This window comes from Diospyros lotus, chromosome 7, assembly GCF_014633365.1.
Source record: "Diospyros lotus cultivar Yz01 chromosome 7, ASM1463336v1, whole genome shotgun sequence".
In the NCBI taxonomy this organism is placed as follows: Eukaryota; Viridiplantae; Streptophyta; class Magnoliopsida; order Ericales; family Ebenaceae; genus Diospyros; species Diospyros lotus.
Genome location: NC_068344.1, coordinates 7,709,686 through 7,722,974, shown reverse-complemented (window position 1 = coordinate 7,722,974; position 13,289 = coordinate 7,709,686).

The window sequence follows — 13,289 nt, the reverse complement described above, 5'->3', positions numbered from 1 at the left end:
TTATTTTAATTTTTTTAAAAAGGAGGCAAAATAGAAATAATTAAAAAAATTAAATTTAAAAATCAAACAGAATCAGTCTACAAATTAAACTGAATCAAACCATCAATTTCGATAAATTTATTATTGTGAAAAAGAAAAGAAAAAGAAAAACTCAATTATTGTAAAATTAACAATATAAGGTGTTGATGCCAAACAAACCTAATTTAGGCCTATCATAGGCCTGATAGAGATTGATCGAGGTAGGCCTGACTTGTTCATGTGATGTGCCAAGTTTGGGCATATTTAGAGTAAGTCAAGTTAAGTTGGCCTCTTAAACTCTCGAGTTGAATCCAGCCTAAACTCATATATACTTTAACAAATCGAGCCCAACAAAAACTTGTCAAGCCAAGACATTTTTAAAGAGGTTTAAAAATAATTTTAAAAATATATTTATTTAATTAATATTTGAGATATAATTTTTTTAAAAATATATATTCTACTTATAAAATAAAAATTTAAAATGTAAAAGTTAAAAGTTTAAAATATATATTCTACTTGTGTTCACCGCCGGCGGACATCTCGAAACCCCAACCGATCGAACAATTCAGATCTGGAAGAGCACTACTTCAATTTCCGAGCATTGGATGAATTGCCAACCGATCCCAATGGGGCATATATATATGCATATACATGTATTTATGTAAGTCACTGCAACATCACCCCTATTTAGAGAGAGAAATCGACGCGTTGAATGCTCGGAATTGAAGTGAGAAGAAGACCAGACCGATGAACCTGAAATCTGACATATAACGCGACTGGAGAAATGCTTGTTCGATGGGTTTTGTCGTCGATCGGTCCAAAGGAGGAAAGCGTCAGGGTCGGTTGACAAAGCCAATTTCTTAAACTCAACCAACTACACAGTAATGGGCCAGACCTGGCAGGCTCGGCCCGTGAAACTCCTAATGCAGTGATCTCGGCCCAATTGGATATCAAACTTAACTGCCCCTCCCTTCCCTTCTAGAAAATGCTTTTTAATTTTTTAACTCTAATTGAATAATTAAAAAATGTTAGAAAATAGAAAACTTATTTTTCTAATTTTTTAAATTTATGCAATGAATTTTTTTTTAAAATTAATTTGTTATGTCAAAAAAGAGAGGCTAAGTCCAAAATGGGTCCAAGAAAAAAAGTTTAAAAAGAAAAAGTCCAAAAGACCTTCCCAACTGAATAATTCTCGGAAACTCTTCTAGAAGCCACTCCTAGATATCTCTGAGAGACCTTCCCGAGTCTAATAATATATCAATTCACCTCTGATAAAATTCAAAACAGGTGATTCAAAATATGCAAATGATAAAGGCCAAAAGACAAAAAGTCCATATCCTATTGGCAAAAAGATACTTTCATTACATAAATTTGCATGTTTTAATTAGTATTTTATTAACTTAAATTGGATTTAAAGTTAATAATAGAGAAGGTGTTTGAATAAAAATAAAATAAAATTATATAGACTTTTAGAGTTATTTTTTAAAACACTAAATATTTTTATACAAATAATCTAAACTACAAAAATTCTACATATAATTATTCTTAAAAATATAAAAAGATAACAATAAATTTTAGAACTCATTAGTTAAGATTGGAAGGTTCCACCTTTTAAGGGTAATTTAAGGGTAATAAGAAGGTTACCACAATATTTCTATGGACATGATATAGCGGTAAAATATGAGAAGATTAATGAGGATATTAAAGACTCGAAACATTATGGAGATAGAGATTTTGGTACATCTTATCACCCTCCTGAGAATTCTAACTGCGCGACATAAATAGGGGTTTATGGGGAGGGCATCCGTTTCCTCATATGCCTATTTCAACTATGTATAGATTGTGACTGCATTTCAAATTAACATGAATAATGCATCAAGGGAAAAGATTACTCATCCCTAGAGATTAATCAAGTGTAAACTTAAAAACTCTAAGGTAATAAAAAAAAAAAGGGAAGGGTACCAAAATATATGGTTCCTCCCGAAGGTAATTATTTATTCTAAAAAGCTCTAATAACTCCCACAATTGCAGCTATGAAATGGGATCTGCTACTCTACGCCCTTCAACCCTTGGGTGCACCCTCTTTGAAATGAACAGGCAATCATAAAGTCCTAATATTATATTGAGGGTCCACATTTGACCATTTCAATTATTGAATTAATTAAATAGATTGAACATCATTTTAAAAATTAAATTGAATTGATTAAATAGTTACTTAAATTAAAAAATTAAAGAAAAAAAAACTCTTATGTTCTGTTGAACAGCTTTTTTTTTTTTTTTTTATTGCAATTTTATCAAAATTTCCCTTCTTTACTACTTTTAATTTGGTAAAAATTGACATCATTTTTGATATTTTAATCAATTAATTTTTTTTAATAAGGAGATCAAATAAAAATAATTAAAAAATTCAAATTTAATAACCAAACCAAATTAGTCTACAAATTGAACCAAATCAAACCGTCAATTTTGAAAAATTTAATTCAATTATTCCTCACCTCTAATTCCCTAATTACAGCATCTATTTTAATCTTATATCCCTTAAGAAGCTCTCTCTCCCTGCTTAGTCTTCCCTCAAGGATAAGAGCGTCCTTGGTCATAGCTCCATTCTCACTAGAGTTAAATGTTCTCCGTTCTCTTGGAATTCCTCTAACTTGCATTTCGGTAGCTCATTATTTGATGTACAAGTTTTTTTTATCATATTACAAAAATAATCTTATACCAGTAGAAGTAAAATTGCGTAAATTACACTATTATCTTTTATAATTTGAGTTATTTGTACGAAGACGTCTAGTGAGGTCCTTGCAATTTAATTTTTTTTGTTCAGAGATCCGCTCCATTACAAACACCATTACTTAAAATTCTAATTAATCTAAGTTAAATTAAAACTTAATAATAAATAAAAATTAAAAAAAACAAGTGATGACTATCAGGAATCATTGTTTTCGACAAGTTCTAATTAGAAAACTCATTGTTCTTAGTGCCATCATCGAGAAAACGACCCATTGATATATTCAATTTCAATTTTGAACCAATCAGTTCCAAATTCCAAAACCAATTAGTAGGTTTTGGAAATCAACCCTTGAGAACTAATTATTGTCGACTCCATACCTATTGGGAATAATTGTTTTTGAGTTCAATTCTAAAGGACCTTGCTATTTGGATAGAATCCGTATAGGTAGAATTGTCATTTTTTATCATTTTAATTAGTGATGTTAGGATAAGTATATCATTTAACATTTTATTTACTAACAATACCCTCTTTATTCACAAGTCAAAATTTCATTTTCTCTCTTCCTCGTTAAATTTTAGTCTCTTGCCTGATTTAATGAATTCTTAAAATCCTAAGAGTCACAATGGCTTTCTCCAACAAGCTATTATGTGCTTCATTCTATCTCACTTTATTTAATGAATTTTAAGAATATCAATATTAACAATGGCCTTCCCCAAAAACTTATTATGTGCTTCTTCTTCATCCAATACCAACTTATATTTCTTCTCTATCCTATGCTTCTTCTTCATGCAACCTCTATCTTTATATCTTCCTCTTTATGTCCTTCTTTTTTTTAGAGAATTATGGAAATAAAAAAAAAAGAAGAAATAGAAACTCTATGTTGTGTTTAAAGGTATGAGACCTGGAATTTATTCAATCTAGGAAGAATGTGCACCACATGTGCTTGGTTTTAGGGGCAGTTTATACAAGTCTTTCAAAAGTGAGGAAGAGGTTGTTGAAGCGTACCAAGCTTTCTTTGAAGGAAGGTTGAATGAAGAAACACTTTCCAATGACATTGGTGTTGATTTTGCCCATTCTATGGTTGGGAATTGCAAATGGAAGAAAGAAAAAAGAAAGAGATTCTATGTTATTTTCAAAGGAAATCGACCTAGGGTATATTCTAGCTGGGATGAATGTGCACCATATGTGATTGGTTTTAATGGAAGTTTATACAAGTCATTCAAAACTGAGGATGAAGTTGTTGTTGCGTTCTATGCTTTCTTTGATGGAAATCAAAATGAAAAAGGAAGTTCCAGTGTTAGATCTAGCGGTACTTTTGTCTCGGATTTAAATACAGGCTCTGGTAAAATGGAGGACACTTATGCATATAGCAGCTTAAATTTGTTCATTTTAGGATGTATATTTGGATTAGTTTTTGGTTTTTTAAGTGGAATGTTTTTTTGAAAAGTTGTCATTGATGTAGTGATTTATGTTACAAATTATTTATGATTAAGTGCTTGAAACAAAGAAATTTGCTCGAATGTATGCCAAGCTATTATGAAATTGCTGTTGCGATGGGATTTGATGGATGGCTGGTATATATAGAAGTTTAGAAATTGTTATGCATTTAGCTTCATTTCTGTTTTGATAGTTGATAGTCTTTAAGTTATAATGGTTTTCGTTGTCAATGCATTATTTGAAACACGAAGTAGTTGCGGTAATGGCATTCCAATATGTCCGAGTGGACTTCATCCTTGATGGCAATTATGAAGTCCACCCAAGGGAGCGTCCGGGTGGACTTCATCATTGATGGGGTTCGCCCGGACGCTCCATTGGACTCGGATAGCGTTAGGCGGACTTAAACTAATATGAAATCAGACTGGATAGTGTTAGGCAAACTTAAACCAATATGAAGTCTGCCAGATAGATTTAAACCAATATGAAGTCCGATTGGTGGATTTAAACCAAGATGAAGTCCGTTTTCGAACTTCAACATTCTGTTTCTATGAACACTAAAATCAGTAACAATATTGGATGTTGGCCGGTTCATTTTAAATACCTATAAGTAATACATTAAAATGCCAATGTCTCCGTTTATCAATTAGACAAATACAAAACATTACTCACAAAAGTAAAATACAACCGCTAACTAGAAAAAAACAATGAAAATTACAAGAAATCACCATATAATAATACTTACACATATCTAACTACAAGAAGTAATTCAAGTAGAACATATGCAGTTCTCCGATGACATTTGGCAAGTCTTCTTGTCCAGCTGCTTTGCAAGGATTATGTGAGTAAATCACAATTTAATATTCATCAATGATGTAATTAATAAGGTACTTGACTATTGGAATTTGCACATTTCTATAGGCACACTATAGAGTAAGTGGATAGTCATGATTCCCCCCATGTGGATCATTAGATGCAAGCCTAATGGATGACTATGATCATGCCACGTGGATGGTTGGATTTAAATGCATGGGTTGATCTTGATGAGAAATTATGTGGGTTTGGGTCTAAGTTTAAGTCTGGATCTAATCTTTTAGGCCAAATCTTTTATTGGGCTTAGTTTGCCCCTAAGTTAGATCTTGGTCTTAGACCTAGGATCCATGGTGCCCATTAATCTTGACTTAAGTCTAAGATGTCCTTGGCCTTCTATCGTATAATACCAGGGAATTTCTTGAGGACTTAAGTGTAATTTCTATTAGGGTATAAGTATAATTTTTCAGAACTTTGAGGCTTAGGCGTGAATTAGGAATCATGGCAAAAACTTGAAGAAATATTTCCAGGGATGAAAGAACAAAACTTGGGGCATAAAAATGCCTAAAAATCGAAGGATTCGCAAATGAGGATCAAAGTACGAGATTAGGGCACTCGGCCAAAGTACAGAATCTAAGTTTTGACCAAGGATGGTCAAAACGAGGGTTTTTCTAAACTTTTGGGATGTAATGAGGTATCATAAACTTATGGGAATTAATGACATTATTGGAAAACTCAAGGTTTGACGAATAGGGTAGAAATGCAAAACATCAAAACTTATGGGGATGAAAGTGTAATATTCAAAAAACATGTGTGAAACCTGTAAAATGTCGGCCAAGAATGCGGCGACCGCCGGTGAGACTCCCAAGGGCCACCAGCCTACTCTTTAGGCCATGATGGCCTATTTCCAACCCTCATTAGCCAAAAAAGACAACCGGATAGCCGTGATTTGGCCAAAGTTGGATTAGCCATTTTTAATATTTTTTTTTGAAGATTAAATCGATCATTTTAGCTTGTTTTAATGCATTCTAGGGTACTTTAGGGCTATGAATGAGACTTAGGAACCAAGAAAGGCTGGGATTCATTGAAAAATCGGTGGAATTTAGCTATAAAAGCTCGAACTCGCAACCTAGGGTTTTTAGTAAGTTCGAGCTAAAATTTGAGGGTTTAGAGGTTGAATCAAGGGTCAATGATAAGGGGGTTTTGTTCCTTGAAGCTTGTAGATCATTTATGAAGAATTTAGTGAGGGTTCATTTAGGTTTGAGTGAGATACGAGGGATCGTCGGAAAATTCAAAGGCTTACCAGAGATGCACTGTAATTTGGTCATTTGAGGCATCTCTGGTGAAGTTTTTGGGCATCCAAGGGCACCCCTGGGTTCGCCTTGAGGAGTACTTCAAGTGAGTAGGATTGGATTCACCATTGGAGCAGGTTTTAGTCGTCAAAGCCAGAGAAGACGATCGATGAGTGTACTACACGCGTGGATTTCACTCTCAATACACGTATCAGGTGCGTGAGGGTGCGTGAGGTTTGGGGTAAATTCTTAATTAATTTTGTAAATTTTAGAAAATTATTTTAGGAATATATGTGGAAAAATATTTGGTAAAAATAGGTGTTACATATTTATTATGACTTTTTGAAGAAGAAAGGGAATTATGGAAAATAGGAGAAAAATAGGAAAATCTTAGAAAATTTAGGATATTGATGTTTGGTGGATAAATCATTGGCTAGGAGGTAATTTGGTCATACAGGCTTGAGGATTTCGCGGTGATACACCTATCGAGGTTGAGATCGAAATATAGTTAAAATGAGAGTTGCGAACTGAAACTTGGTTTACTGTGGGTGTTTAAACCCCAAACTTGATTTTGTTTCATGTAAATGGTTTTGTTGCATGTGAATAGTTTTACCTGTGAATGGTTGTTTCCATGTGGGAGGTTCGTTCTAGAATGTTTTATACATGTGCAATGAATTTTGTGTGATAAATTGTGTAAATTGAAATGTTGTTTTTATATGTTGTATCGAATCATGATATGTGGCATTGGCATGTTCATGTATTCTCCATGTTGGATGCCAACTTGTGTTGTGGCACTTGAGTAATAGCACTAAGGATATGTGCCAAGGATTAATGCTCACTTGTAGTGGGGCTGAGAAAGGACACTACCCTAGATGGACCACAAGTGATGAGGCTAAGAGTATACACTACCCTAGATGGACCAAAAGTGATGGGGCTGAGAGTGGACATCACCCTGTATTAGTTCAAGTGGCGAGGCTGAGAGTGGACACTACCCTAGGTTCCTTTGAGCGATAACATTATTTCCGAGGGTGAGGTGGTTTCCCAGGGATAGTGTTGGTCATCTTGTGGCCAGAGTTTGTGTGATCTAGAATTCTTTTGATGGAAATGTAATGCTTGACATGATAATGGGGTGATTCCTCGGGTTCCTGTTTTAACATTGATCTTTCCATGTCGGAAGTGGTAACGATGGTTTTCCATTGTGTCAGGAATGGGCATTGATGTTACCCTCTTAAGCTATGATTGTATTATGCCAATGTGTCGATGTGGTTATGTTTGCTTTCAGAGATATTGTTCTTTCCCCGTGGTATGAGTGAAACGCTATGTAAGATTCTCTTGGGCTGGAACATATCGGGATGTGTCAGTTTGTTTCATGGTCTTGCATATATTCATGAAATATTTTTGAATCTTCACTTAGACGATTCAATTTCTAATTTGGACTTTGTCCCTGTAATATTCAAACGTTCCAGGTGAAAGTAGTGGCGCCAAGGGAAAATAAGTGATCGAGATGTAGCCGCTATATTAGATCTTTTGTAGGTCTTTTTGTCTATGTTTGAGATATCCAGACGTTATGTATTATTTTGATAATATCATGTGAAACATCGATTCAGTTACTTGGTTATAAATAAGCAATTGACAGTTATATATCATTGAGGTTTCGATCTTACTTTCACATATGTGATAATTACATGTCTTATCTTATTAATTACTAAGTTTGATATGCTGAGAAGGTAGAACAAGATTGTTAGGAATATTTATGTTGAGTGTATGTTGGAAAAAAAAAATATTCCCGAAATCTCGAGTTAATGTCGCACATGGTTAAAGCAGGATGTTACATGTCGTCCTTGGGGAATTCCCTATGAAGGTTTGTAATTTTCCTTAAAATCAAGATGCCCCATTATCACTTGCCCCCCTTATTTCCTAGGTTGAGTCCCAAAGGTCAGACGAGGGAGTAATTGAGGAAATGCCTTTTCAACTCCTAATTACTATACACAATATTTAATGCCTAGCTCGACCATTAGCTAGGCATTTCCAACTGGCAAGTGGTAGCACTACTCATATTCTTTCGCACCCAAAGATGACCGAATGGGATGTCACCACGTCACCTTTGGGCAAAGGCAGACATCAATTAGCATCCACTTGTGGCTTACAAAAAGGGCCTTGGTCCATGCTTCCCTATACTTTGCCTTGTGTTTTTTAATCTTTTCCCCTATTCTCAACTTCAAAGTCAATCTAGTCTTTCCTAAAGCCTAGTTTTTTCACCTTTGATCTTCTTCATTAGGTATGCCTTCTTCACCCAAGTAAATAGACATTAAAAGAAAGCTCAAGCACTAGGACGGTGTTCTTGGTTCTTTTTCCAAAACTAAGATGGCTTGTTGTAATAACCATCATATCCTTACCTTCCAGAGGTTTGATGGCTCAACTATGGAGTCTAGGGAGCATGTTGTGGATATTATACTATCTTATTATCAACATCTCCTAGGGAGTAGTTCTGGTTTAACTAGTTTACAACTTGAAGATGTTGATCCCTTTGTGGATAGGCACCTGACATAAGACTAGTGGATTGGGCTTACTATGGTTGTGACCCTCAAGAAAGTTAGGCAATCCTTATTTGGTGTGGGGGATGATAAAGTGATATAGTCCAAAAAAAATATTTTAATTATCTTATTTGTTTCTCTTTTTGAATTAGTCTCAGTTGAATAAGTCAGTCATGTATTTATGAATAGTTAGTTGTGGTTGAATTGTGTTATGGGTTGTTAAGTTGTGGATTCTGCTTTGCTATTTAGTAGAGAGATAGTTGTAAGCTAGCTGTTATATATTCCCTATTGCAATGAAAATAAACATCAGAATTATTTTACAACAACAGTTCAGTTTGAACATTGAAGGTTTCTGCTCCCTTTAATAAGCTAAAAATCTATGTTTTTTTTTTTTCTCTCCTTGACTCAAAATAAGTAGAGAAAAAAGTACTGTCTCCACGGCTATACCAAAGTGGTATCAGAGCCTGGTTATGGAGTAGCGAGTGGAAAACTTGGAGAAGACCATGGAAACAGTTGTTAGGCATGGAGAGCTTTTACCGAAGCTGACGGAGACACTCGAAAAGCTTAGCAATTGAGTTGAAGAAATTGCCAACCATACCCAAGATGTTGCCGACCATCCTAGCGCATCAAATAGCAAGCCACATGCTCGACGGAATGCCGAAAAGGGAAGGAGTACTAGTTCATTTGTTCCAAAAATCGTAAAGATTGATTTCCCTTGCTATGATGGGAATAGTGATCCTATCGTTTGGTTGTTCAAGGCAAAACAGTTCTTTCAACTACATGAGATTGCTATACCTAATTGAGTTGCTTTGGAATCATTCCATCTAGATGAAGATGCTCATTTGTGGTATAAATTGTTACAGTAAGAATTGGGCACAGTCACATGGGAAGAGTTTGCAGATGCACTAAACTCAAGGTATAGGCCAAATCATTATATGGATTTCTTTGCTGAATTAACTCAATTACAATATACTAGTTCAGTATAAGACTTCAGGATAAATTTGAGAAATTATTGGCTAAGGTAGGACTAATGAAGCAAATCTGAAAAATTAGCTGCTTCGTGGGAGGCCTCAAAAAGTCCATTCACACAGATGTTCAGGATAATAAACCAACTACCTTATCTTCAGCTATTGGGTTGGCCTGGTTATACGAAGCCCATGATCTCACATCATCCAAAGTTCTGTCCACAAGTGATGAAGTTCAAAATGGTTTGGCAACATCGTTAATCAAGAAATTAACTATAGAAGAAATAGAGGACATAAATAAGAAAGGATTATGCTTCAAGTGCAATGAAAAATTTGGTCCTGGACATCATTGCAAAAGGTTATTCATGATTTAAGCTTGCTTGAATGATATTGAGGCAAACAAGAAAATGGACATCTCTGGTGGAAGTCCTGAAGTTCTATGGCCGCCATAGTTGAATTAAACCCTTGCAGACAAGGGTGTTTTCAAGGGGGAAGGAGTTGATATAGTCCCCCCAAAAAAATAATTAATTTATTTGTTTCCTTTTTTGAATTAGTCTCAATTGAATAAGTCAGCCATGTATTTAGGAATAGTTAGTTGTGGTTGAACTGTGTTATGAGTTATTAAGTTGTGGATTCTGCTATGTTATTTAATAGGGAGGTAGTTGTAAGCTAACTATTGTATATTCCATGTTGCAATGAAAATAAATATCAGAATTATTTTGCAACAACAGGTTAGTTTGAACATTGAAGGTTTATGCTTCCTTTAATGAGCTAAAAATCTATGTTTTTTTTTTTTCTCTCCTTAACTTAAAATAGGTAGAGGAAAGAGTACAGTCTCCACGACTGTACCATAAAGTGTATGGCTAGACAATTCTACTATAAAATTTTTCAAAAAGGCTTAGGATGTCGTGGGTCCTATTATGGTTCAGGCTATTCAAAATTTCTTCTCCACATGTCATCTTCTAAGGGAGTTTAATACTACTATCATTAACCTTATCCTGAAAGGTCCCCATCTTGAGTCAGCTAGCCAATTTAGATTGATATCTTGTTGTAATGTCATTTATATGGTCATTACAAAGATATTGGCTAATAGGCTTAAAAGGGCTCTTTCAGGATTGGTAGATCAGTTCCACACTACTTTGTGCCGGGCAGAACAATTAGGGATAATGTGTTCTTGGCTTAGGAATTGGTCTATCATTACCACCTTTATAAGAACCTTCCTCGCTATGCCATGAAGATGGATCTAGCAAAATCATATGATTATGTGGAATGGGATTTTCTTCTTATGGTCTTTTGTTAGATGAACTTCCCTCCTCTATTTTGTGGTTGGGTAAAGAAGTGTATTACGACCCTCCATTATTCGATTAAGGTTAATAGACAATTGCATGGCTTCTTCCCTGGAGGTCAAAGCTTGAGGCAAGGGGACCCTTTGTCATCCTACTTATTTGTCCTAGTAATGCAGGCCTTATAGGGCATTGTGCATCAGTATACGTAGTCTGGCGAATTCTAGTTTCATTAAAAATGTAAGTAGATGTGTATGGTGATGTTCATGTTTGCTAATGACTTCTTGTTGTTTTCTCGTGGGGACCTTTCCTCTATTGGTATTTCAAAGTCCTACTTGGAGAAGTTATCTTATTTGTCAGGTCTTTGTGCTAATCCCTTGAAGAGTGACTACTTTCTTTCGTGTAAGCATGAGCCCTTGAGGAAGGAGTTATATCTTGCTTCAAGATTTAATAGGGGATCATTACCTATGAGATACTTGGGGGTTACTCTTATGTCCACTAAGTTACTATTTGGGGATTGTAGGCCCATTGTGGATAAGGTAAGGAATAGAATGTGCTCATGGTGCAATCAATTGTTATCATTTAGTGATGCATTCCAACTTGCTTAGTCGAATCTTACCACCATATATTTATACCAGGCTTCTGTGTTTATTCTGTCAAAGCATGTAGTTAAACAACTTGAACAACTAGGACATAACTTCTCGTGGAATGGTAAGGAGACTAATCATTATAAGGCTAAGGTCACCTAGAGAGATGTGTGTTTCCTGAACGAGTAAGGGGCTTAGGTATTAAAATTTTATATTTCTGAAATCAAGTTGTAATACCCGGGAATGATTTGAGGATATAAACGGTATTTAATGAAGGGCATAAATGGAATTTGCGAAAAAAATGAGACTATAGGGTACACTGATGCAGCTTTAGTCGACTGAATCAGTCGGAGGGAGTACCCCGAACCCTAGATGATTAAGGAAAATGGTATAATAAGGACGAGTAATACAAGTTATGATTTTAGGAATCAAAAGAAGTGGGATCGGGAACAGTTTTCGGTACAGCTGTCGACCGGACTGAGAAAACCGAATTGACATAAAGATCATCTGAAAAGTCAACGAAGCTTGTTAAGGACCAATATTTTATGTGTAGAACAACCTTTAAGCGATTTCGAGTTAAAACGAACGGATTTAAGGTCAAAACGATCAACTGGGCCTAAGTACAATCTTCTAAATTTACCCGAGGGAGGTCAAAACTATAATTTTTTGAGAGTTTCAAGGATCAAATGAATAGTACAAGACTTATGGGCCTTAATGGTTGTATTGGAAAGATCAGGGGTGATATGCAAAGGGTAGAAATGACATTGGAAGAATTTAGGGGGTGAAAATACAATTTAGCAAAAATTGCAATGTGAACACAATGAAGGCAAATCGGCCGCCGCAAATCCACGCACATGGAGGCCGACCTCGGCAATGGGATGACTGGGGAGGAGCTGGGGGAGGTCGTATACGGCCTGGGGTTTCTTGTAGGCCAATCCATGGCTGCTGATTGGTTGGATTTTGGCTATAAAGGGTAAGGGTTTCGACCGAAAATGAAGGCACAAATTGGTCGCGATTTTGCATATTTTTGAGGGATTTGTTAAGGGGCTATTGATCCATGCATCAAGAAGAATATTTTTGGAGCATTTGGAGTATTTTGATCAACGTTTGAAGGCCGTTTGAAGCTCAACTGAAAATTAGAGGCGGTCCACCTCGTCGGACCTGCAACTACCATTCTAGTGGTCTTTCCGGTGTTGTTTTGGTCTTTCCGGTGTTGTGTTGTTCTCTATCATACTTGACTTGCTCATGCAAATGGTTTTGTTGCATGCAAATGATAACCGGTGACAGTTGATTTTATGAGGGAGGTTCGTCCCTAAATGTTTTGAACTTGTGCATTGCATTTTATAAAATGTTGTTTATATGATGCTTTGAATTGTGACATGTGGCATTATCTTGCATTTTGTGTGTTCATATGGAATGTCAGCCTAAGATGTTGTTTGGATAGTGTAGCCACAATTTTCCAAGGGCGTGACGGAATAATAGGGGTATCTGATGCTGGTGTGCATGTCAAGATAGCTGCCTTGGTTTTCGTGTCAGGCCGTTTGGTCAGGGAAATTTCACTATGATGATTATGTGGTCCATATTGTGTTGTTCATGTGGGATGTCAGCCAATGATGTTGTTTAGATAGTGTAGCC